General features: G+C 49.9%; 1 protein-coding gene across 1 annotated transcript in view; it reads left to right on the top strand.

The window, feature by feature from the left end:
• Window positions 1–23,310, top strand: part of ANKHD1 (ankyrin repeat and KH domain containing 1) — a 1,380,661-nt gene that overhangs the window by 683,969 nt on the left and 673,382 nt on the right. The window lies entirely within an intron of this gene.

The raw sequence follows: 23,310 nt of genomic DNA, 5'->3' as shown, positions 1-23,310 counted from the left end.
CCATGCTACTAGGATAGCTGGTCTATAAGGTTGACTTACAACCAATCATCAATAAGGGTTGTTTGGACTGATACATAGTGATCACTAGAATAGTGAGCACTGCATATCAGGCCAACTTCTCACATAAACCACTTTGATCGCAGACATCCACAGACTAAATGGCACACTCACAGAGGTCCAACATTGGCTCTCATCCAACCACCTCAAACTTAATGAAGAAAAGACAGAAGTACTCCTCATCTCAAACAAAGATGAAAATCCCCAAATACTTGAATGGCTCAAAGCCCTAAACGCCCTCAATGTTCCTCTTGTACCTACAACCTCCGCCAAATCACTGGGGATCACTCTTGACCCCAAACTGGACATGAAAGAACACATCTCTAAAACTGCCAAAAGTGCTTTCCTTAACCTGAAACTTCTCTACGAACTGAAACCCTTCCTTCCCTTGAAAGACCTGAAACAGGCCTCTCAGGCACTGGTACTCTCCAGGATTGACTATGGCATTGCTACTCTGACTGGAACAGCCAAATCTCACCTGGGACCTCTGACCGCTACCCTAAACGCAGCAGCAAGAATGGTCACGGGAACTAAGAAGTTCGAGGCATGTGGGCTGCTAAATTCATATCTTATGCATATCTTATGCATAGAGCGCCGCCTAGTGTTGGGTCCGGATGATTGCACATTGTTGTCCTGGAAGAGTCTTCGAAGTATCACGAGATAGGTGGCTCCTCCCCTGGACTACAGTGCGCATGGGCATCGACTCCATCCCCAGATTGTTTTTTTCCGCCATTGGGTTCGGATGTGGTTTCGACGTCTCCGTGTCGGAACCGTTAAACTTTCATCTTAAGGCCAAAAGGCCTTCGTTACCTGCGTCGGTATTGTTTGCGTACGGTCTCGAGCGTCGTCCGACTCTCGGAGCCGGATATCTACGGAGTCAAGTAACTCCTCGGACTTCGAGGCCCTCTCGTCGCAGCAAGACCCGGCGAACTTACCATGGAGCGGAGCCCGTTCAAGTTCTGCCCTGTCTGTGGATCCAAATATCCACACATCGATGTGCATCCGGTCTGTAATAAATGCCTGTCGCCGGACCACAACGAAGAAAACTGCATGGCCTGCTCCAAGTTCAGGTCCAAGAAGACGCTCAAGCTTCGGCGCGCGGTGCGCCTTGAGGCCCAGCGAGCGACACCGGCACCCGACAACATATTCGACGACCCCGAGGAGGAAGGCGATAGCCATCATCTCCAGATTTCGCCACCGTCGACGGAGGTCCAGGCCGATCCAGAGGAATACATCGAAGGACAGGGCCCAGACCTTGAATACGTCGAGGAGGTAGGGGACGACGAAGAAGTTTATGGGGCTGTGGAAGATAGCTCAGAGGAGGAGCTATGCCCCGATGTCTACATTATTCAGGCTCAGGTCACGGGATCGCCACTCGGCCTTACCCACGACCCTGCACCGCTATCCCCGGCCCCGCCTTCTGGCCCGGCCACGGACACTCAAGCGGAGCCGCCATTGCCCGTATCGGAACCGAAACCTTCGGATTCTACGGCACACAAGATGGCCGACGTCCAGTCGAAAACGAAACCGAAACCTACGGACTCGACAAAACATAAAATGGCCGACGTCCTACAAAAAATATCGAAGCCTGCTCCTTCATCGACTCCGTCGCCCTCCGGCCCACAAAAGTCGAAGAAGGCTGTGGAGTCGACAGCGCCGCAGAAGGTGCACAAGGAACCCTCCTCCAAGAAGGACGTCCATCAGGCGTCGACCACGGTTGCTCCGGCGCGGACACCTAAACCTCTTGGGACGCCTTCGGGCGCTGCTAAGCCGCCGTCCAGTAAACGCTCGGCCGACCCGAAGTCGACTAAAAGCCACGACCCAAAGGCCGCTGGCTCAACGCATCGGCACAAGGATGCCGGATCTGCTGCAACGGCGTCGGCGCCAGAGCCTTCAACGGAGCCGCAAAACATTGCAGCCGAAGATTCGTCGACGCACATACCGTCGACACCAACCAACTCTGACGCCACCGAAGATCGGCCGTCGGTTACAAAACCCTCTACCTCCTTCACAAAGCAGGTTACCGACTCCCTTAAACGTATAAGGGAAAAGACTTTGTCGTCCACGGCTTCCACGCCATCGGCTCCAAAATCGGTGGACACACCTCCAAAGTCCTCCTGCAAGCTTCTTTACACTCTGCCACCAAAGGTGGCCCCAAAGGCCTTTGCAACCACGTCGGTGCCAAAACCGTCGGATCCGTCGACGCCAAAGAGCCTCTCGGATCAATATCACGCCTCAGATGACCGATCTGAGCATTGCATAGATGCCCAAACAGGGAAATTGACCCTTTATAAGAGGAAAATCACTTCCCAACCACTGGAATCCTATATTATTCCACTGAAGAAGAGGCCCGCACAGGACATTCCTTCACTTGTTGAGCCTATTCTGCCACCACCAAGAAGGAGTCCATCACCTTCCCCCAACCAATCAGGGGGTGAAGATGATGACCAACAGGACCAATACAGTTTCCCAGTTGGCAATGACCCTGATGTTCAGCAGGACTCATATGGCGACACTGGGGACCAAGGTGGACATCAGGTGGTACAGGATCCACAAGGTTTTGGGACACGTACATCTCCAACGGAGGATTCTGCTGCATTTAATGCTTTACTCGAACGGGCAGCAGCAAATCATAATGTGGACATGCATGCTGACCCGGTAGAGGAAGACTTTTTATTTGACACTTTCTCTGTCTCAGAGAGAACAGTTAAAATACTTCCTATGCTTAAAGGTGTCCTTAAACATGCCCCATAGATCTTTAAGGAACCTACCAGGGCGAGGGTGGTGAACCCACGTATCGAGAAAAAATACAGGCCAGCACCTGGAGATCCTGCATATATTCGAGGACAGTTGCCTCTAGACTCGTTGGTGGTCGCCAATGCCCGCAAGAGGGCAAACTCCCAAACCACGGGTGAAGCTCCTCCCCCAGACAAGGAGTCGAAAGTGCTTGAGGCATCCGGCAAGAGGGTGGCGGCGCAGGCTGCCAATGTATGGCATATTGCGAACACACAGGCCCTATTGGCACGATACGATAGGGCGCATTACGACACCCTAGAACAGCTCCTTCAACACCTACCTGATGAGTTTAAGGAAGCAGCCGAAATGCTCATACAAGAGGGAAAGCTTATCTCCAACGCTGCAATAAAGTGTGCACTTGATGTGGCAGATACAGCGGCTAGGGGGATTAACACTAGCGTCATGTTGAGGCGACAAGCTTGGGTTCGCATATCTCGATTTAAGCCTGACATCCAAACTGCAATCCTCAACCAGCCCGTCAATCCTGACACACTGTTTGGTCCAGATGTAGACACCACCCTTGAAAAAATTAAAAAGGACAACGAGACTGCTAAGTCCATGGGGGCGCTTCAGTCACAACAATTCAGGGGACACACTTTTCGTCGCTCAGGAGCACGTGGTGTTACCAGAGGACAATTGGGTCAACAAACACAATACGCGAAGGGTGGTGCACAATCCTCGTACCCCAAGCAGGGTAGAGGGGGTTACAGAGGTAACAGTGCCAAAGGCAGAGGCAGAGGGAACAACAACTCCCGTTCCTCTGCCGCCAACAAACAGTGACTCTCTGTCACTGCCCCCCGACCATACAACACCGGTCGGGGGGAGACTCCAGCAGTTCCTGCCAGTCTGGACGTCCATCACCACAGACAGGTGGGTGAGAAAACTTACCCAGTACGGTTACTGTTTGGAGTTAACTTCCACTCCTCCCAACATTCCACCAAGACACCGTCCTATGTCGGCAGAGCACTTGCACTTATTGCAGCAGGAAGTACTGGTGATGCTGCAAAAAGGCGCAATCGAGCTCGTGTCAGTGGAAGAGGAAGGCACAGGGGTCTATTCCCTGTACTTCCTCATCCCAAAGAAGGACGGATCCCTCCGACCTATTCTGGATCTACGCCCCCTCAACATGTACATACTGTCAGAACACTTTCACATGCTGACACTGCAACAAATCCTCCCCCTGCTCAATCAAGGGGACTTCCTAGCAACCTTGGACCTCAAGGATGCTTATTTCCACATCCCACTCGACCCATCCCACAGAAAATACCTCAGGTTTACCATTCTAAACAGGCACTATCAGTTCAAAGTCCTACCCTTCGGGATGACTACTGCCCCCAGAGTGTTTACAAAGTGTCTGGCGACAGTGGCGGCGCACCTCAGGAGACAGAACATACATGTCTACCCGTACCTAGACGACTGGCTTGTTCAAGCAAAGTCGGAACAACAGTGCGCCGCGGACATGTCCCACACTATTCAACTCCTTCACAGCCTGGGGTTCTCGCTAAACTACCCGAAGTCGCACCTTCAACCAGCCCATGTGCGGCAGTATCTGGGCGCGACAATAAACACCCTGACTGCTATGGCTCAGCCAAACCCAGTCAGAATCAACAGCATTCAGTCGCTGTGCCAAAGGTTCAGACCGCAACACTCCCTGCCAGCGAGAGTGTTCATGCAGTTGATAGGCATGATGGCCTCCTGCATCTTCATAGTCCCGCACGCGAGGTTGCACATGCGCCCGCTCCAAGAATGCTTGGCAAATCAGTGGACACAGGCTCGGGGACAGCTAACAGACCTAGTGTTGGTGACCGGTCGGGCATACAACTCTCTGCATTGGTGGAATCCACACAACCGTTGCAAGGGCCGACCGTTCCAAGAGCCAGTGCCACAGATAATCCTAACAACGGACGCATCTCTCCAAGGGTGGGGAGCTCATGTGCTCCACTACACGGTGCAGGGACTGTGGTCCACCCAGCAGCAGACGTTGCACATCAACTACCTGGAATTGATGGCAATCTTCATGGCGCTGAAGTCCTTCAAGGTACATTTGTGCAACAAAGTCGTGTTGATCCGGACGGACAACATGACCGCCATGTACTACATCCAAAAGCAGGGAGGTACGCACTCTCCACAGCTGTCTCATCTGGCTCAGAGCATGTGGAAGTGGGCCATTCAGAGGAACATCTTCCTCATGGCGGAACACCTCCCGGGCAAGGACAATCAGATGGCGGATCTGCTAAGCAGATACAGCCATCAAATGCACGAGTGGGAGATACATCCATCAGTACTCCACCCGTACTTCCAGCAGTGGGGTCATCCAGAGATAGACCTGTTTGCCACAAGGGAAAACGCAAAATGCCAAAGCTTTGCCGCCAGGTTCCCTCACCCGGAATCGCAAGGGAATGCGATATGGATGAACTGGTCAGGCAAATTTGCGTACGCTTTTCCCCCAGCGCCTCTCATTCCGCTGGTGGCAAGAAAGCTAAAGCAACACTCGATGACTCTCATCCTGGTTGCTCCAACATGGGCACGCCAACCATGGTACACCACGTTTCTAGAACTTTCCGTGGTGCCGCATCAAAGGCTGCATCTCACATCCCGGCTCTTGACGCAGAACCATGGCGACATTCAGCATCCAGATCCGCGACAGCTCAATCTGGCGATCTGGCTCCTGAAGTCTTAGAATTTGGCTACCTCAACCTGCCTCCAGAATGCATGGACATCATCCGGGAGGCACGTAAGCCCACTACCCGAGCTTGCTATGCAGCTAAATGGAAGCGGTTTGTCATATACTGTACAGACAACAATATCAACCCGCTAGATGCATCCATTCCTAACATCATCTGCTATTTGTTACATCTTTACAAATGCAATCTAGCGTACGCTTCCATTCGGGTACATTTATCCGCCATAGCGGCTTATCTCCAGAATAGGCAACACCTCTCTGTTTTCAGGGTGCCTGCCATTAAAGCCTTCCTAGAAGGACTGAAGCGAGTCATTCCTCCAAGAACACCACCAGCTCCAGTGTGGAACCTCAATGTGGTCCTCACTAGGCTGATGGGCCCACCTTTTGAGCCACTGCACTCCTGCGAGATTCAGTTTCTCACATGGAAAGTGGCTTTTCTCATTGCTATCACATCGCTCAGACGTGTAAGTGAGCTGCAGGCGCTCACAATCCAAGAGCCATTCATACAGATACATTCCAACAGGGTAGTGCTCCGCACTAACCCCAAATTCCTTCCTAAAGTGGTGTGTCAGTTTCATATCAACCAAACTATTGACCTGCCTGCATTCTTCCAAAACCCACAAACAGTAGCAGAAAGAATGCTTCATACATTAGACGTTAGAAGGGCGCTAATGTACTACATTGACAGAACACAACCCTTTAGAAAGACACAACAACTTTTTGTTGCCTTCTCAGCACAGCACAAAGGCAACCCCATTTCCAAAGCAGGAATAGCCAGATGGATTGTTAAGTGCATTCAAATCTGTTATCAAAAGGCTAAACGTACTTTAACAATACCCCCAAGGGCGCACTCCACACGCAAATTGGGGGCCTCCATGGCTTTCCTGGGGAACATTCCCTTAGAAGACATTTGTAGAGCAGCCACATGGTCTACACCACACACATTTACCAAACATTACTGTGTAGATGTGCATTCAAAACAGCAAGCAGCTGTAGGCCAGGCTGTTCTCAAGACACTTTTTCAAGCTTCTGCAGCTGGCACGGGCAACCGCCGTTAATGGAGGGACTGCTATGTATTCTATGCATAAGATATGAATTTAGCAGCCCACATGCCTCGAACTGAATATGCTACTTACCAGTATGCATCTGTTCTTGGCATGTAGGGCTGCTAACATTCATATCGCCCGCCCTCCTCCCCGGTGCCCGTAGCGGCTGCAGATACTCTCTCTATATTCATCATTAGCATGGACATCCTTTACACTGTTTCACTCCATCTCTGCCACAATGGCTAAAAACAATCTGGGGATGGAGTCGATGCCCATGCGCACTGTAGTCCAGGGGAGGAGCCACCTATCTCGTGATACTTCGAAGACTCTTCCAGGACAACAATGTGCCATCATCCGGACCCAACACTAGGCGGCGATCTATGCATAAGATATGCATAAGATATGAATGTTAGCAGCCCTACATGCCAAGAACAGATGCATACTGGTAAGTAGCATATTCAATATGAGCACATCACCCTGGCTCTTAAGGATCTGAGATGGCTTCCTATTAATCTACAAGCAAAAATAGAGAACAATAGTACAGCACCATTGACGTCTGACTTCTGCAACACCCTGGGCGAATTTTTCGTCAACAAAGTTTCATAAGTATATGATTCTTTCAAAAATTTTAAAACCGATACACCCGGGCAGACACCCTTAAAACCAATCAAAGAAGCCTTGTTATTAGCGCAGAGTCCTTGGTTTCAATTCGTACGACCATCAGCAGATCAGATCCTGCAAGCGGTGAAGACCACTAGATCAGGCAGCCCAACGAACCCCTGTCCGCCTAAGGTGATGCAGCTTTTTCCAGAACTGCTGAGTTCACAGCTTGAGAAACTGTTCTCACAAATATTAAAATCTGAGACTTTCCCAGACGCGTGGAAAACCACCTCGTGATGCCACTTTTTAAAAAAAAAACTAATTTAGACTGCGAAGAGCCGGGCAATTACAGACCTATTGCCAGGATACCCTTCGCCGCGAAAATTCTGTAAAAACTTCTGAACAAACAGATGGCACAGTTCCTCTCGGAGGGAAATATACTGGATCACTCACAATTCGGTTTCCGAGAGGGACATGGAACAGAAACGGCACTGCTAACGGTGGTGGAAGAACTCAGGAGTGTACTGGATGAAGGAGGGAAGGCCGCCTTGGTACTCCTGGACCTATTTGCGGCCTTCGACACGGTGAGCCATGAGACGCTCCTGACCCGTCTGGCCGGAGTCAGAGTTCATAGCTCGGCACGTGTTCTCCTGGCTTCCTACTTGTGTAACAGAACTTTCTCAGTAGAGCTGGGGGAGGCAAAATCCAAATCATTTAGCTCACCGTGTGGAGTGCCCCAGGGGTCTTCTTTAAGCCCTACCCTTTTTAATCTGTTCGTATCCCCATTAGCAGGAATTATAAGGGAAAGCGGCCTTACCCCGGTCTCCTATGCTGATGCCAAAGAGACGGCGGATAAATTCGGAGCATGTATGAGACCAATCAGACAATGGATGCTGAATAACTGCCTGAAGTTAAATGGGGATAAAAGCAAAGTACTGGTGCTGGGGGGCGATCCAAACATTTGGTCCCCGTAGTGGTGGCCTGACAGCCTTGGCAACTGTCCGGCTCCAGTAGAAAAGGTAAAGAATCTGGGCATGATTCTAGACATCAAACTCTCATTTGATGCTCAGGCCAGTAAACTTGCTTCATCAGTTTGGTACATTCTGAAAATGATTGGAAAACTGCTGCCCTACATTCCAGCAGATGCTTGGAAAACAGTGGCGACTGCCCTTGCCCTGTCAAGGATAGATTATGGGAATGCCCTGTACGCTGGAGCCAAGGTACAAATTCTATCAAAATTACAACGCTTGCAGAATGCAGCTGCAAGACTGGTGCTGGACATTCCCAAATATGAGCCAATCGCCCATAAACTAAAAACCCTGCATTGGCTCCCTATCGCCAAAAGAGTGCTGTTTAAATCGCTGTGCCTGGCTTATAAGGCGCTTCACGGATCAGGATCGCAATTCTTAAAAACCCATCTGAAACTGTATGACACCACCAGGCTTCTTAGATCCAGCCAAGCCAAATTAATCATGGTTCCGAAACATAGACGTGCCAGATGGGGAGGCAGAAGTTTCCTACTACACACAGCAAAGGTATAGAACCTTCTCCCAATCCCCAACAAAAACAGTCCATCCTTGCTCTGTTTTAGAAAAGCAGTGAAAACCTGGCTCTTCATTGCATGCTAGACTGTACGGTCGGCCCAGAATCTCTCTGACTGTCACAGCGCCAAGACGCCCCCTGGGCATTCGCGCGCTCTATAAAATGATAAATCAAATCAATCAAATCAAATCAAGCCAGCTTCCGCACAGCTTGCCTCACATAAAGCCCTGCATACAGGAAAACCGGAATATCTGGCCAACAAACTCAATAGAGCCGGTCAGTCTAGGAACCTCAGAAGCTCCAACACGCTCCTACTCATTCCTCTGAAATCACAGAAACGTAAAACATCTAGTAGGTCCTTTGCGGGTAATGCTCCCAAGATATGGAGCTCCACCCCCCCCCCACCCCCCACCCCCCACCCCCCACCCCCCAATATCAGGATGACCGCCTCCTTCCTGAAATTCAAGATACTACTCAAAGCCCTCTTTCTTGAGCGGGCTGGATCGTAACTAGAACCCCTCGTCTGTCTTTGATAGGTCACTATCTCTATGCTCTCAGAGAGAGCCGGATGACTCACCCTTGATCTCCGCCATGTTGTGCGCTCTTGCTGCTATTGTATAAACTTTTACTTCCTCCTGTTCTCCCTGCCCTGCTTTCGTCCTACTTGTCTTGTTGATGCTTATTTGTATTCGATGTGAAGCGCTCTGATACCTTCGGGTCCAACTAGCGCTATACAAAACTTAAATAAATAAATCACCTCTCTGGCAAAGTTGTACTAGTCCGAACCGACAACATGACAGCTATGCATTACATACCGAAGCAGGGGGGAACACACTCTCTCCAACTGTCCCACTTAGCCCAAGACATTTGGAGGTGGACGATACACCACAACATTTATCTCTTAGCAGAACATCTCCCTGGAGTCAACTATCAGATTGCGGATCTCCTCAGCAGGCAAAGCTATCAGATACACAAGTGGGAACTTCGCCCTCAAGTTCTCCACCCATACTTTCAAGCCTGGGGAGTCCCTCATATAGACCTGTTCGTAACACCCAGAAATGCAAAATGCCAAAGGTTCGCCGCTAGGTATCCGCACCTGTTGTCCAAAGGCAATGCTCTATGGATGAATTGGTAGTAATATTTTCCTACGCTTTTCCGCTTCTCCCACTCATTCCATCAGTGGTTCGGAAACTCAGGCAAACATCACTGATGCTAATACTAGTAGCTCCAACATGGGCATGTCAACCCTGGTTTACAACCCTGTTGGAACTCTCCCTGGTAATAAACCAAAAATTACATTTAACTCCAGTCTCCTCACACAGAGCCATGGAGAAATCAAACCCCCAGATCCCAAACAGCTGAACCTTGCGATCTGGCTCCTGAAGTCTTAGAGTTTGGTTATTTCAACCTTCCACCAGACTGTATGAACATTATTAAAGAGGCCAGAAAGTCTACCACAAGAGCCTGCTACGCATCCAAATGGAGGCGTTTTGTTATCTATTGCAATAACAATCACATCAACCATCTTGATGCTTCGATACAGAACATACTGTGCTACCTACTACATTTGCAGCCGTCATCATTATCCTATACATCCATCACTGCATCTTGCTGCTATAGCAGCTTACCTTCAAAATAGGCAACCATTCTCGCTATTTTGAGTGCTGTCATCAAAGCTTTCATGGAAGTGCTAAAAAGGGTACCACCAAGACTTCCACCTGCCCCAGTATGGAATCTTAACATAGTCCTCACAAGGCTAATGGGTCCGCCATTTGAACCCATGCACAAATGTGAACTACAGTTCCTTACTTGGAAAACAGCGTTCCTCATTGCAATCACTTAATTGAGGGGAGTGGGTGAACTACAGGCACTAACAATAGAAGAACCCTTTTTCCAGTTACATAAAGATAAAGTAGTTATTTGTACCAACCCCAAATTCCTACCTAAGGTTGTATCTGCATTTCACCTCAATCAGTCTGTTGAACTACCTGTATTCTTCGCCCAACCTGACTCTGCTGGAGAGCGAGCTTTACAAACCTTAGATGTCAGAAGAGCTCCTCTGTATTACACTGAAAAAACAAAATCATTTCGTAAAACCAAACAACTCTTTGTAGCTTTTGCACCACCTTACAAAGGCAATCCTATCTCCAAATCAGGAATTGCTAGGTGGATTAAGTGTATTCAGATTATTTTCTTTTTTGGTCGTCATCTCACCTTTCAAGCCTCTGCGGGTCTTATGGAGCCGCGTTCATGATCTGTGGGCCCCACGGCTTACCGTACTCGCTTGGGTCGTCCGACCGATCCCCATCTTTGTAAGGGACCCTGGTGTAATCATTAGACAATTTATATTAAATTAGTCTTAGGTTCTTGCCCCAGTTCACAAAGGGGTGCCAGATGTTCATTGTCTTGTCTTCCACACCATCATAGTCTAAGCGGGCCATAGAGAATGCGGCTTTAAGCCAATCCTCTCTTTGCGGCGGTAGGGGATCCTTCCACTTCCTGCACACCTCCCTTCTGGCCAGCAGAATCAGATAAATTAATAGCCCTCTGGCCTTCTGAGGGAGGGTTTGACTAAGACCACCATTGTCTCCAAAAAACACCAATGACATATTGATCACTCTGTTGGTGTTCAAAATGTCTCGAATGTTGTCCCCCACCTCAGTCAAAAAAATTTCAAGAGCTGGACACTCAAAGAAGATGTGTAGGTCGCTTGCAAGAGGTGTCCCACATCTAGGGCATTTGGGAGCTAGATCTGGGGCGAACTTTGCGATTTTCGTGGGGGTGTAATAAAGTCTATTTATCACCAAAAAATGATTTTTCTTTAAACACGCAGGCTTAACGTATTTGTACAAGATCGATAGGGATGGCTCGTACAATGCCTCTATTGACTGCCCGAGAGGGGTTCCCACCCATACTGATGCTAAGGGGGGTATCTCGTGATCCTCCATCGCCAACAGACTATTATACCAAACAGAGATTTCTTTATTCATTGGGAGGATGGATTGCCACAACGCTTCTATCTCTCTATTCCCTCTGATCCCCCCCCCTTTGCTGCCTCATACCATGATGTTAACTGTATATATTTAAATCTTGAGAGCCCTGGCCCGATCTTTGCCCTCAGGTACTCCCATGGATGTATCCCCCCGGAGTCTAACAGTTCAGACCAGACTGTGATGCCTGCCTTCCTTATCGGCAATGCCAAACTGTCCTGTAGGCAGTCCGGCGCATCCCAGACAGGGGCATTGTCAGAATGGTATCCAATGCCCCAGCACCTTCTAAGCCTATACCATAACTCCAAGGCTGCCCTCAGTACCTTCAGGCGCACCCGCTTGAAAAACCTAGGCGAACCAAACTTGTACAGAAAAGCCTCGCCATCTCCACCCCCTTCTACTCGCACCATTTCACCCAACAACCTCCCCCAGGCAGAATCACCTGGTTTGACCAGAAGCATCCGTATGCTTTTAAACTGAAAAGCTGCAGCATATAGCCTAACATCAGGAAGAGCTAACCCGCTTTTGTTTAACCTACGTCTTAGTTTTTTCCACGCCAGGCGGACTCCCTTTTTACCCCAAATGAAGCTCCCAATCTTACTCTGAATCTTCATTAAACTTTTGTTATGGAATGTTAATGGTACAGAGGAGAAAAAGTAAGTCAGCTTAGGTAGAATGACCATCTTTACCAAGTTTTTTTCCATAAATAGTCAAGGGGAGGTTCCTCCATCTACTGAAGAGACTATCGATTTCCTTCGCCACCCTGTTTAAATTAAGCTCAGGTATCTTCTCCAATTCCTTTACTACAAAGATCCCTAGGTATCTCAGTTCTTCACTTACTCTTCCTGGCCACTCCAGATTCCAACAAATCACCTCTGTCTTGGTCTTATTGACAAGAAACCCGGATAAGGTCCCAAACTCACTCATGCACTCCTCCACCCTAGGGATTGCTGTCTCTGGGTCGCTTGTGTACAATATTAAGTCGTCGGCATATACAGCTAACTTGGAGCTGTATTGTTCTGATCGAAATGGATGGATTGTATCATCCAGTCTAAACATCTGCGCCAAGGGCTCCACATATAGGTTAAATAGGAGGGGCGAAATCAGGCACCCCTGCCTAGTTCCTCTCAGGATTTTAAAACTCGCCGTGAGGAGCCCGTTTAACAGTATTCGAAGAGAGGCACCCTGGTAACAGTTCTGCGGGGTATGTATGAAGATTGGGCCAAACCCCATAGCCCTCAAAACCTCCCAGAGGAGCACCCAGCAGACTCTATCAAAGGCCTTGGCCGCGTCTAGAGCGACAACGGCCAAGGGCTCTGTTTTCTGAATGGCCAGGTCTATATTTCCTATCAAGAGCTGCGTCTGTTCCTGTATGTGTCTCCCTGCGACAAACCCTTTCTGATCCATATGTATTAACTTCGGGATCAGTTTTGCCAATCTCCCTGCCAAAATGCCCATGAAGATCTTATAATCGGCATTTAGCACGGAGATTGGACGATAAGAGTCTGCCTTCTTCAGGTCCTTGCCAGGTTTTAAGATCAATACAATTATTGCCTCCTTACATGTGTTAGGGACCTTCCCAATTAAGCTATATATTGAGTTGAAAATGTCCCCCAAGGTATCTAAAAGCTCCACATTGAGGAGCTTATATATTTCACTTGGGAGTGCATCTGAGCCTGCCGCTTTATTGTTTTTCGATTTCTTAATCTGTGCTTCTATCTCCTCCAGGGTAAAGGGAGCCTCTAACTTATTTTTACTATCTTCTGAAAGTACGGGAAGCTGTTTATCTGTAAGGAATAACTGGATCGAGCTCAGCGTGGGAGCCAGATCTTCTCTATATAGCTCCGAGAAGATGGAGAGGAGACAGGACTGCATATCCTGGATCTTATTTGAGATTTCCCCATTAGTGTTAATAATGAGTTCCTTTATATCGTTCCTGGCGCGATCAGTCCTGGCTTTCCACGCCAAAAGGGCGCCGGCCTTCTCTCCATATTCATAGTTCTGCATCCTTCTGGTGTTCCACTGGCCCTACATTTAGCTTCTAATATTCCTCCGTGCTCAGTTCTTGTCTCTTCCAGCTTCTTCATGATCTGAGTAAATTGCTCCGGGACCCCACTACTAGCTCCATCTCTTTCTTTCTCCAAACTACTTATCCTGCCTTCAACCCCCTTCAGTGCCTCGGCTTCAATCCTATTTTTGTAGCATATAATTCCATGTAGTTTCCCCCCTTAACCAGGCGTTATATGCATCCCAAACTATATCTGATGTTGTGGAATCTGAGTTTAGGTAGAAAAATTCCTTAGAGGGGCCTGTAGCTGCAATCACCTCGGGATCTAGTAGCTTAGTCCTGTTTAAGGTCCACCTTGGCTTTTGCCGCTGTGCCTCCTTACTCAAATAGATTAGTTGCAAAGGGGCATGGTCTGAAAGGTGACTCGGGAGAACTGTTATCTCCCCTAGGTTTACCATTGACCCTCTATCAGTAAAGATATAGTCAATCCTTGAGGAATGGTGATGCTTTTTACTAAAAAAAGTAAAGCCCTGCTAGTCTCCTTTTTTCCCCCCTCCATATATCGACTACATCCATATCCTGTATCATGTTGATTAAGGCCCGACGTACCTTTACTGCCCCTTTATAGTGACTCAACTTAGATCTATCTTTGAGTGGGTCCAATAATACATTGAAATCTCCACCGATCACATATGGTGGAGGTTCCAGCATCAACACAGATTGTAATTTGTGGATATAAGTTGGATCGTCCATATTTGGGCCGTAAAATAAGGCACAGAATATTTCTACACTTTCAAATGCCAGTTGAGCAATCAGCCACCTACCAGAGGAGTCTGATTGTGTTTTTTTTATATTACAAGATGTTCCATGTTTGATCAATATAGCCACCCCCCTATTTTGAGACGTCTGTTTTGAGGCACTAAAGCACTTCACCCAGGGGACCTTCGAGAAAATTAAAGAGCTTTCTTCATAGCTCAGGTGTGTCTCTTGCAGCATGCATACTTGTGCAGTAGAAAGTTCAGGATACTTAAAAATTAGCCTCTGCCTCCGAGCACACCTTAACCCGTTAACATTCCAAGATGCAAAGATGGTCCTTCTACTCCCCATAGTCACGCCTGTCATCATTTCCAAATTCTACCAATAAAAAAATTGGGCGCCCTTCATGACCAGATATAGTACGCAAATTATTGAGATGAGGTCAATTTTTTTTTCTTTTTTCCCCACTGCTCCCCACCCATGTGCCCTCATCCACCCCTGTCCCCACCCTCCCATTCACCGTGCCCAACCCATCCCTGAGGAACCCTCCCTTCTAATAGGCAAAAGCCTATTTAGCCCCCCCCACATTTTAATTAAAAACATTTTTTTCCAACATTCCTGATTATTACATTTCATGTTTGTGCCAAGAGACCCTCTAAATCTACATCCCCCCTTGTCCCCCTTGTCTATTTCTAATCTTAGCTATAAGATAAGTGGAGAAGTGTGGCTCACTGGTTAGAGCAGGCAGACCCTGAAGCAGAGGTCAGACCCGGGGCCAGGGTTCAATTCCCGACGCGGCAGGGTCTTGAGCTCAAATGTCCATGGACTCGATAATTCTCGCTTCGGTGCCTGACCTAATCATGGGTTCACACTCTGCAACTCTGGGCATTAAGCTTGCTTAATCTCCACAACGGCCCCCCTGCGGCGGGATGCCTGGCTTTCATCTTGGGGATGCCCTGTAGGGGCTATCTCACAGGGAAAAGCCAGGACGGGTTCCCAAGGCAAGCGCGGAGATACCCCTTCGGGGGTCGATTCAGGCGCTATATAAGAAACATAATAATAATAATAATTATATAAGAAACATAATAATAATAATAAGAGCATCCGCTTCATCACCTGTCTTAATCAGATGCATTTGGTTGTTCCACATCACTCTTAACTGTGCTGGGAATTTAAGCTGTGCCTTAGCACCTATACTGTTCAGCTCCTCCAGCCTTTTCCCCAACTCCCACTGCCTTGATGCGGTGATGTGAGAAATATTAGATCTTATTTGAAAGCTGAACGGTTTGGAGCTATTATAGTGTGTAGTGCCTTCTTTTAAGGCGGAAGACAGGATCTGTTCCTTTATGGAGTAGGTTAAAAAGTTCACCAAGATCTTCCTGGGTTTTTGTCTTGCAAGAGTTCTCCTATAGGGGTCCCGGTGCACCCTCTGTATATCATGCAGCAAGTCCACATCTGAGGTGCCTTTTAAAACTGTCCCCATCAGTAAAGATATAACGAACCCCTTAATGTCTCCCCCTCCATGGCTTCCGGCACATTCAGAATTCTCAGATTATTTCGGCGTGAGTAATTTTCCAGACGCTCAATGTCCTCCTTTAGTTCTTTATTCTGAGCAGATAGCTTTGTAACCTCTACCTCGGTGGCGCGCAGGGATTCCTTTACTTTGGGAATTTCTGATTCAATTGCCTCGGTTCTAAGGGTGACCTCATCCACCCTCTTGGCCAGCTCGTCGCAGGAGGCCTTGATTGCTGCTTGATTGGCTTCAGATATTGAAAATCTATTGGACATCTCAGCTTGGTTGGTTTCTGATACCCTAAACCTGCTGGTAATCTCATTCTTCATGGCTAACAATATTTCAGCCAAAGTCCCTGCGGTTGCGGCGGGTTTATCGGTGTTAGACTCTACGTCAATGCTGTCAGAGATCACAGAAGTGGCAGGTTGGTATACTTGTCCTGATTGCGTTGTATTTGTTATATCAATACTTCTGACCTTTACTGTAGAGTCCAGTTGAATAACACCAGATCCATTATCCTCCAACACTGAATACCTGTTAAACATGCCGATGTCTGGGTGTATCATCGCCACTACCTCAACTGGGGCTATTGGTGTATCTGCACACATAGATTCTGCGTCTCCGCCAACTAAAGACCCTTTGTCGTTTTCAGCCAAGGCCCCCGGAACGGGCTGTATGTGCTCTAAAGGCTGGGCAAGCTGGGCAGACTGAGCTGATGCGGGAAGGCCGCTAATGGTGGGATTGGTGGTAGTAGTGGTGGTAGACATTACCTTGTAGTAGGTTTTGAGTGAGGGGGTAACTTTAATACTGGCCTCTGCTGCTTTACCTCCCCTGCTTTTGCTTTTTCCCTTGCTTTTAATATTTTTCACACTCTGGTATTCCTCTGAGGTATTCAGCTTAACTCGTTCCCTTACTTCAGTGATGGGGGTTGAGATGCGGGGAGGGTACACAGGCTTTCCCTTGGTAGAGTCAAACACAGTCCTAGCTCTTAGTGTGTACCTGTTAACTTTAGCTGGGAGATGTGTTTCCTCTATACCACAGGACCCCCTTAAGCATGCCTCTTTACTAGCGCCCTTGTCAGGAGTGCCCCCAACATCCATACACCTTTTTGGGGTATTGCTTAATGTAGCGACTAATTGCGGGGAGTTTTGTTCCCTAGGGGACTTGGATAGCACGCTGTTCTCCCCTTCAACGAGCGTGGAACACCGTTTGAAGCTCCCCCCACCGCGCTGCCAAAGAAAGAAGTTACTTGTTTCTTTCGCCGCTCCTCTAACCGCCGCCTCTGCTCCGTGGAAGCTGCCGTTGGCTCTACCTCCGCTGACCCGGAACACGAGCAGAGCGAAGTCTCGCCTCTTCCGTGTCAAAGCCGCCTCCTCCCACATCCAGTGCCGGCTCCTACCCACGTCGTCATCCCGCTCTGCTCCGCGGTCCGCTTCAAGGGGCCGACAGTTTGATCCCTCCTCCGGGGGTATAATCCGCGGCGGAAACCCAAAAAACTGTAAAAACTGTAAAAACACCGTATGGGAGGGTTAACAGCTAGATTTTCGCAGGTCTCATTTAAATTTTTAACTAATATCGCCCGTTACGAGGCGTTAGCTGCTCCATAAAGGGGGAGGCGGCTGCGGCCGTTCAGCTGGCGGCCGCCATGTTCCTCCTACATTGATGAACCTCCTGCCTTCGTGTATTCAGATTTGTTATCAAAAAGCCAAAAGGACCCTCACAGTACCCCCTAGCGCACATTCCACTCGCAAGTTAGGGGCTACTATGGCTTTCTTGGGGAATATTCCTATTACTGATATCTGCAAATCTGCAACATGGTCTACACCACACACATTCACCAAGCACTATTGTGTAGATGTGTTAGCAAGTCAACAAGCTAATGTGGGTCAAGCAGTACTTAAAAAGTTATTTCAGACAACTCCAACGGTTACAGGATAGCCACCGCTTCGGGGAGACTACTGTATAGTCTATGCAAAGCATGTGATCTACAGCTCACATGCCTCGAATGGAAAACGCTACTTACCCAGTATGCATCTGTTCTTGGCATGTAGAGCTGTAGAATCTGTTTTGCCCACCCACCTGCCCAGGTACCTGTAACTGCTGTAGTTCTATGTTTTACTAAACCTACTTACGCATGGACATCTCTATTCTTTACTACCACTCCATTCTCTCACCCTCTGCGGAAAACAATCTGAAGATGGAGTTGATGACCACATGCACTATCACCTAAGGGTGGAGTCCCCTACCTCGTGACTAGGGAAAACTTCTTCCAGAAAAATATCCGGACCCAACACTAGATGGCGATCTTATGCAAAGCATGAGATTCTATATCTCTGCATGCCAAGGACAGATGCATACTGGTTAAGTAGCATTATCCCTCTTCGAATTGTTGAGGTCAAGATCTGTTCTTTAATTCAGTAAACTGAGAAGCTAATCAGGATTGTTCGGGGATCTCTCATGTCTGCAGAGTGATGAACTAACACCCTATGTGCCCTCATAATTGAAAGATCAGCCTTTAAAGAAGTTAACGTTTTAACTCTTAATTGGCTGCGGAGAGAATTTGTAGGTCAAAAGTACAAAGGCATATTGTTTCAAAGCCACTTTGATTTGTCCTACCTCCCATGAGCTTCATGCTGAAGAATCTTCTCAGTTTGTGAGCCAGTGAGAATCCATCACCACCGATCAATGGGTGCTTCAATTATTCTACAAGCATTCCCTTGTGCTGGTTTTGGAACATCTGGACCGTACCTTCACCCTTTTTCGTCCGCCCTTGCCCTAGCTCATCGTCCGCCCTTGCCCTAGCTCATCGTCCGCCATTGTCCTAGCTCATCGTCCGCCCTTGTCCTAGCTCATCGTCCGCCCTTGCCCTAGCTCATCGTCCGCCCTTGCCCTAGCTCATCGTCCGCCCTTGCCCTAGCTCATCGTCCGCTCTTGCCCTAGCTCATCGTCCGCTCTTGCCCTAGCTCATCGTCCGCTCTTGCCCTAGCTCATCGTCCGCTCTTGCCCTAGCTCATCGTCCGCTCTTGCCCTAGCTCATCGTCCGCTCTTGCCCTAGCTCATCGTCCGCTCTTGCCCTAGCTCATCGTCCGCTCTTGCCCTAGCTCATCGTCCGCTCTTGCCCTAGCTCATCGTCCGCTCTTGCCCTAGCTCATCGTCCGCTCTTGCCCTAGCTCATCGTCCGCTCTTGCCCTAGCTCATCGTCCGCTCTTGCCCTAGCTCATCGTCCGCTCTTGCCCTAGCTCATCGTCCGCTCTTGCCCTAGCTCATCGTCCGCTCTTGCCCTAGCTCATCGTCCGCTCTTGCCCTAGCTCATCGTCCGCTCTTGCCCTAGCTCATCGTCCGCTCTTGCCCTAGCTCATCGTCCGCTCTTGCCCTAGCTCATCGTCCGCTCTTGCCCTAGCTCATCGTCCGCTCTTGCCCTAGCTCATCGTCCGCTCTTGCCCTAGCTCATCGTCCGCTCTTGCCCTAGCTCATCGTCCGCTCTTGCCCTAGCTCATCGTCCGCTCTTGCCCTAGCTCATCGTCCGCTCTTGCCCTAGCTCATCGTCCGCCCTTGCCCTAGCTCATCGTCCGCCCTTGCCCTAGCTCATCGTCCGCCCTTGCCCTAGCTCATCGTCCGCCCTTGCCCTAGCTCATCGTCCGCTCTTGCCCTAGCTCATCTTCCGCCCTTGCCCTAGCTCATCGTCCGCCCTTGCCCTACCTCATCGTCCGCCCTCGCCCTACCTCATCGTCCGCCCTCGCCCTACCTCATCGTCCGCCCTCGCCCTACCTCATCGTCCGCCCTCGCCCGACCTCATCGTCCGCCCTCGCCCGACCTCATCGTCCGCCCTCGCCCGACCTCATCGTCCGCCCTCGCCCGACCTCATCGTCCGCCCTCGCCCGACCTCATCGTCCGCCCTCGCCCGACCTCATCGTCCGCCCTCGCCCTACCTCATCGCCCGCCCTCGCTGTAGGAAGGTAGATCCCTGACTATGGTTGCCCCCAACTTTTTGCCTGGTGTTTTGCTGGTTTTCTGACTTAGTTGACCTGGGGCCCTGCTATTCAGGACCCCAGGCCTACTGCTCTCTCTGTAAAATGGATTCCATGTACCCTAGGTACATATCTAATTGGATACTGAGTCACCTTATCAGTCCCTGTACAGTGTACCTTAGGTACCCAGGGCATAGGTGTACCCAGGGCCTACCAGGGGCTGCAGCATGTATTATGCCACCCCTGGCTGGCCATCCAAATCTGACACAACTGGCTGCACAACAGCTGGGGCAAGGTGGTGTAATCACCCTTTGCTTTAGATATAGTATACCTATATCTAACCCTAAAATGGACACACAGATCTCCTATCAGTCACTCCTATGGCAGGCCTTAACAATCCTGAAGGCAGAGTGCTTGGAATCGTGTGAGATGGTGCTCTGGCATGAGCTGAGCCTGTCTGCGGCTTTCGGGATCTATCCCATAGCCGTTTCCATGATATCGCATACCATATACTCTTAAGTGCATTATAATCCTCGCGGTTATGTGCCAACTCTGGTATCGCTTTATCAAAACATGTCGAGTAAGGTGTCATACGAATTGGAATACTAACCCCTTGCCAATTCTGGCGACGGGGTTAGCATTCCACCCTTCTAGAGGGACACGACATGTATGTAACCTGTAACCCCGGTTAAAGTCAGACAGAGCCTTAGCTCCACAAAATGGATGCTGCCACCGAGACACAAGTCTGCCCTCCTGCTGCTGGGAGTCCTCCCAGCCCAGGAGGCAAGGACAAAGGGTTTCCTGCCAGGGGCGGTGCCAGCACCGTCCCAGACAGGATTTTGTGTATTCTAGGTAGGCAGGGCTTTAGAGGAAGGTGACTGCAAGTGGCACCCCGGTGCTCACTGTGCATAGGCCGGCTGAAACCAGTTCCAGGGGCACTCCAGCCCCTGGCCTGGGGAAAGCCCGCCAAAGGAGAGGGGTGTAACCACCCCCTCCTAGTCCCACCCATAGGGCAGGACTTAGTCGCGTGCCAGCCCCTTTTTGCAGGATAAAGGTAGGAACTGGCCCCCTTCCAAATCAGATCATCTTTGAATCCTGAAACTACTTTCCACGAAAGGAACTCAAGACTTCTTCCCAAGATTCTCCCTTGTGACTAAGGAGTAGTCACCCTGCAGCAGCAGGCACCAACCAAGCATCGCGGTTTGTTGCCAGTCTCTCCTTCGGATCAAGACTGCTTCAGCACGACGAGAACCGGCTTCCCTGGCACCTCTGACCTCAACATACATCATCAGCCCAGCTGTGATCCGTGGGTGTGACGAGACCTCGAGGGACCGGCCATCTTCAGAACTGCACGACGCTTGTCCAGCACGACTCCCGAGTGACCCTCGACTGAGTGCTTTGGGGTAAGAGAAGCCCCGACCCTGAGCAGCTCCAGCACCGAGGTTCAGCCCCCCTGCATCCACGAGATCTGCGTGGGGCCCTTCTGCTTTTTGCTGCTCACCGCGTTGTCCAGGTCGCTTGCCCGTTGGCTAGTGGCCCCTTCACGACGCTCCACGACGACAACTACTGCTGGTCTGGTTGCTCCAGACTAGCCCTTGCGCCCCTCCAAAAGAGGAGCACCCTGGACCCTCCTGGTCCACTCAAGACGCCATTTTAGGTCCACCGCGTGGGCCTTGCATTTGCCAAGACTTGTTGCCTAATCCTGGGTCCAGCGACGTCGACAGCAAGAACCTTCGTGGGACAGCTCGCACCTCCATCCTGGTCGCCGACAACGCCTCCTGGTCCGAGAGACTGCAGAGCCCAGCAGCGCCCACTCACCTGGCTGAGGTGACTTCGTCCGGTGCCATCCTGGTGCCCACTCAAATCACTGGCTAGTGATTCAGAACTTGGTCCCCTCTGCTTACAGGTTTCCTCTTCCCTGATCCAGGCTTGGATCACTCCGAACTTTCTTCACTGGCCGCCTGCCAGCAACTCTTTCTTCAAGCTCCTGGATCTTCAACGAGGGTTTCCGACGCAACTTCAACCCTATGCAGCCGCAGCCCCTGGGCTAGGTAACCTGAGTACTCCGGTGCTCCAGCATAGTCCAACACCCTAAGTGTTCGGATCCACTCTTGTTTTCGACCCACCTAGTCGGGTTCGCCCGAGAACAGTAACGTTGCAACTGCTAGCCTCCATAGACTTTTTCCCGCCTTACGCGTGAGAGTTCCCACTCTGCACACGACGTCCACAGGCCTCCTGCATCTAATCCCAGTGTTTAGAATTGTAGGCCTAGTGATTCCTAAGTCTAGAAAAGTATTACTTACCTGCTAGCAAGTTCGCATTCCACTTACTGTGTATATGGTTTTTTGTGCCCCTAGGGCATTTGTGTAAATTGTGCAACTTAAAGTATTTTCTTAAGAGTTTTGTTGTGTGCTTAGCTCCCTGTCTCATAAAGAGCCAGGGTAGTCTTGTTATAAATAAATACACTTTATTTTTGATAACAACTTGTGTGGTGTCCTTTCACTTGGTGTTCAAGGGGTAATGTGATGGTAAAACAGCTGGCTTAACACGCCCTCTAGAGTCTTAGCATTAGACTGCTCGTATCCATGCTACTAGGATAGCTGGTCTATCAGGTTGACTTACAACCAATCATCAATAAGGGTTGTTTGGACTGATACATAGTGTTCACTAGAATAGTGAGCAGTGCATATCAGGCCAACTTCTCACACTCGCCCTACCTCATCGCCCGCCCTCGCCCTACCTCATCGCCCGCCCTCGCCCTACCTCATCGCCCGCCCTCGCCCGCCCTCACCGTCCGCCCTCGCCCTACCTCACCGTCCGCCCTCGCCCGCCCTCACCGTCCGCCCTCGCCCTACCTCACCGTCCGCCCTCGCCCTACCTCACCGTCCGCCCTCATCCTACCTCACCGTCCGCCCTCGCCCTACCTCACCGTCCGCCCTCGCCCTACCTCACCGTACGCCCTCGCCCTACCTCACCGTCCGCCCTCGCCCTACCTCACCGTCCGCCCTCGCCCTACCTCACCGTCCGCCCTCGCCCTACCTCATCGTCCGCCTTCGCCCTACCTCATCGTCCGCCCTCGCCCTACCTCCTCGTCCAATGTTGCTCATCAGACAGCAAACTTCTCACCCTGATCTGACTCGGAAGCTGACTTTATTGAAACGATCCTAGACACCACTTGGATGAATGCTTTTGTGATGTAGCATAGTACCTTGGATACTTGGGATATGATCATGTTTCAGCCTCCAGCTTCAGTGCCATTGGTTTTGACTTCATTCTATATCCAGCTGGTGTCACAGGCTTAATGGTGGATAAAGTCTTTGCAGAGTTTCCTAAGCAGACACTGGCCTCCGC

This window comes from Lissotriton helveticus, chromosome 7, assembly GCF_964261635.1.
Source record: "Lissotriton helveticus chromosome 7, aLisHel1.1, whole genome shotgun sequence".
NCBI lineage: Eukaryota > Metazoa > Chordata > Amphibia > Caudata > Salamandridae > Lissotriton > Lissotriton helveticus.
This window is presented reverse-complemented; position numbering and strand designations above follow the sequence as displayed.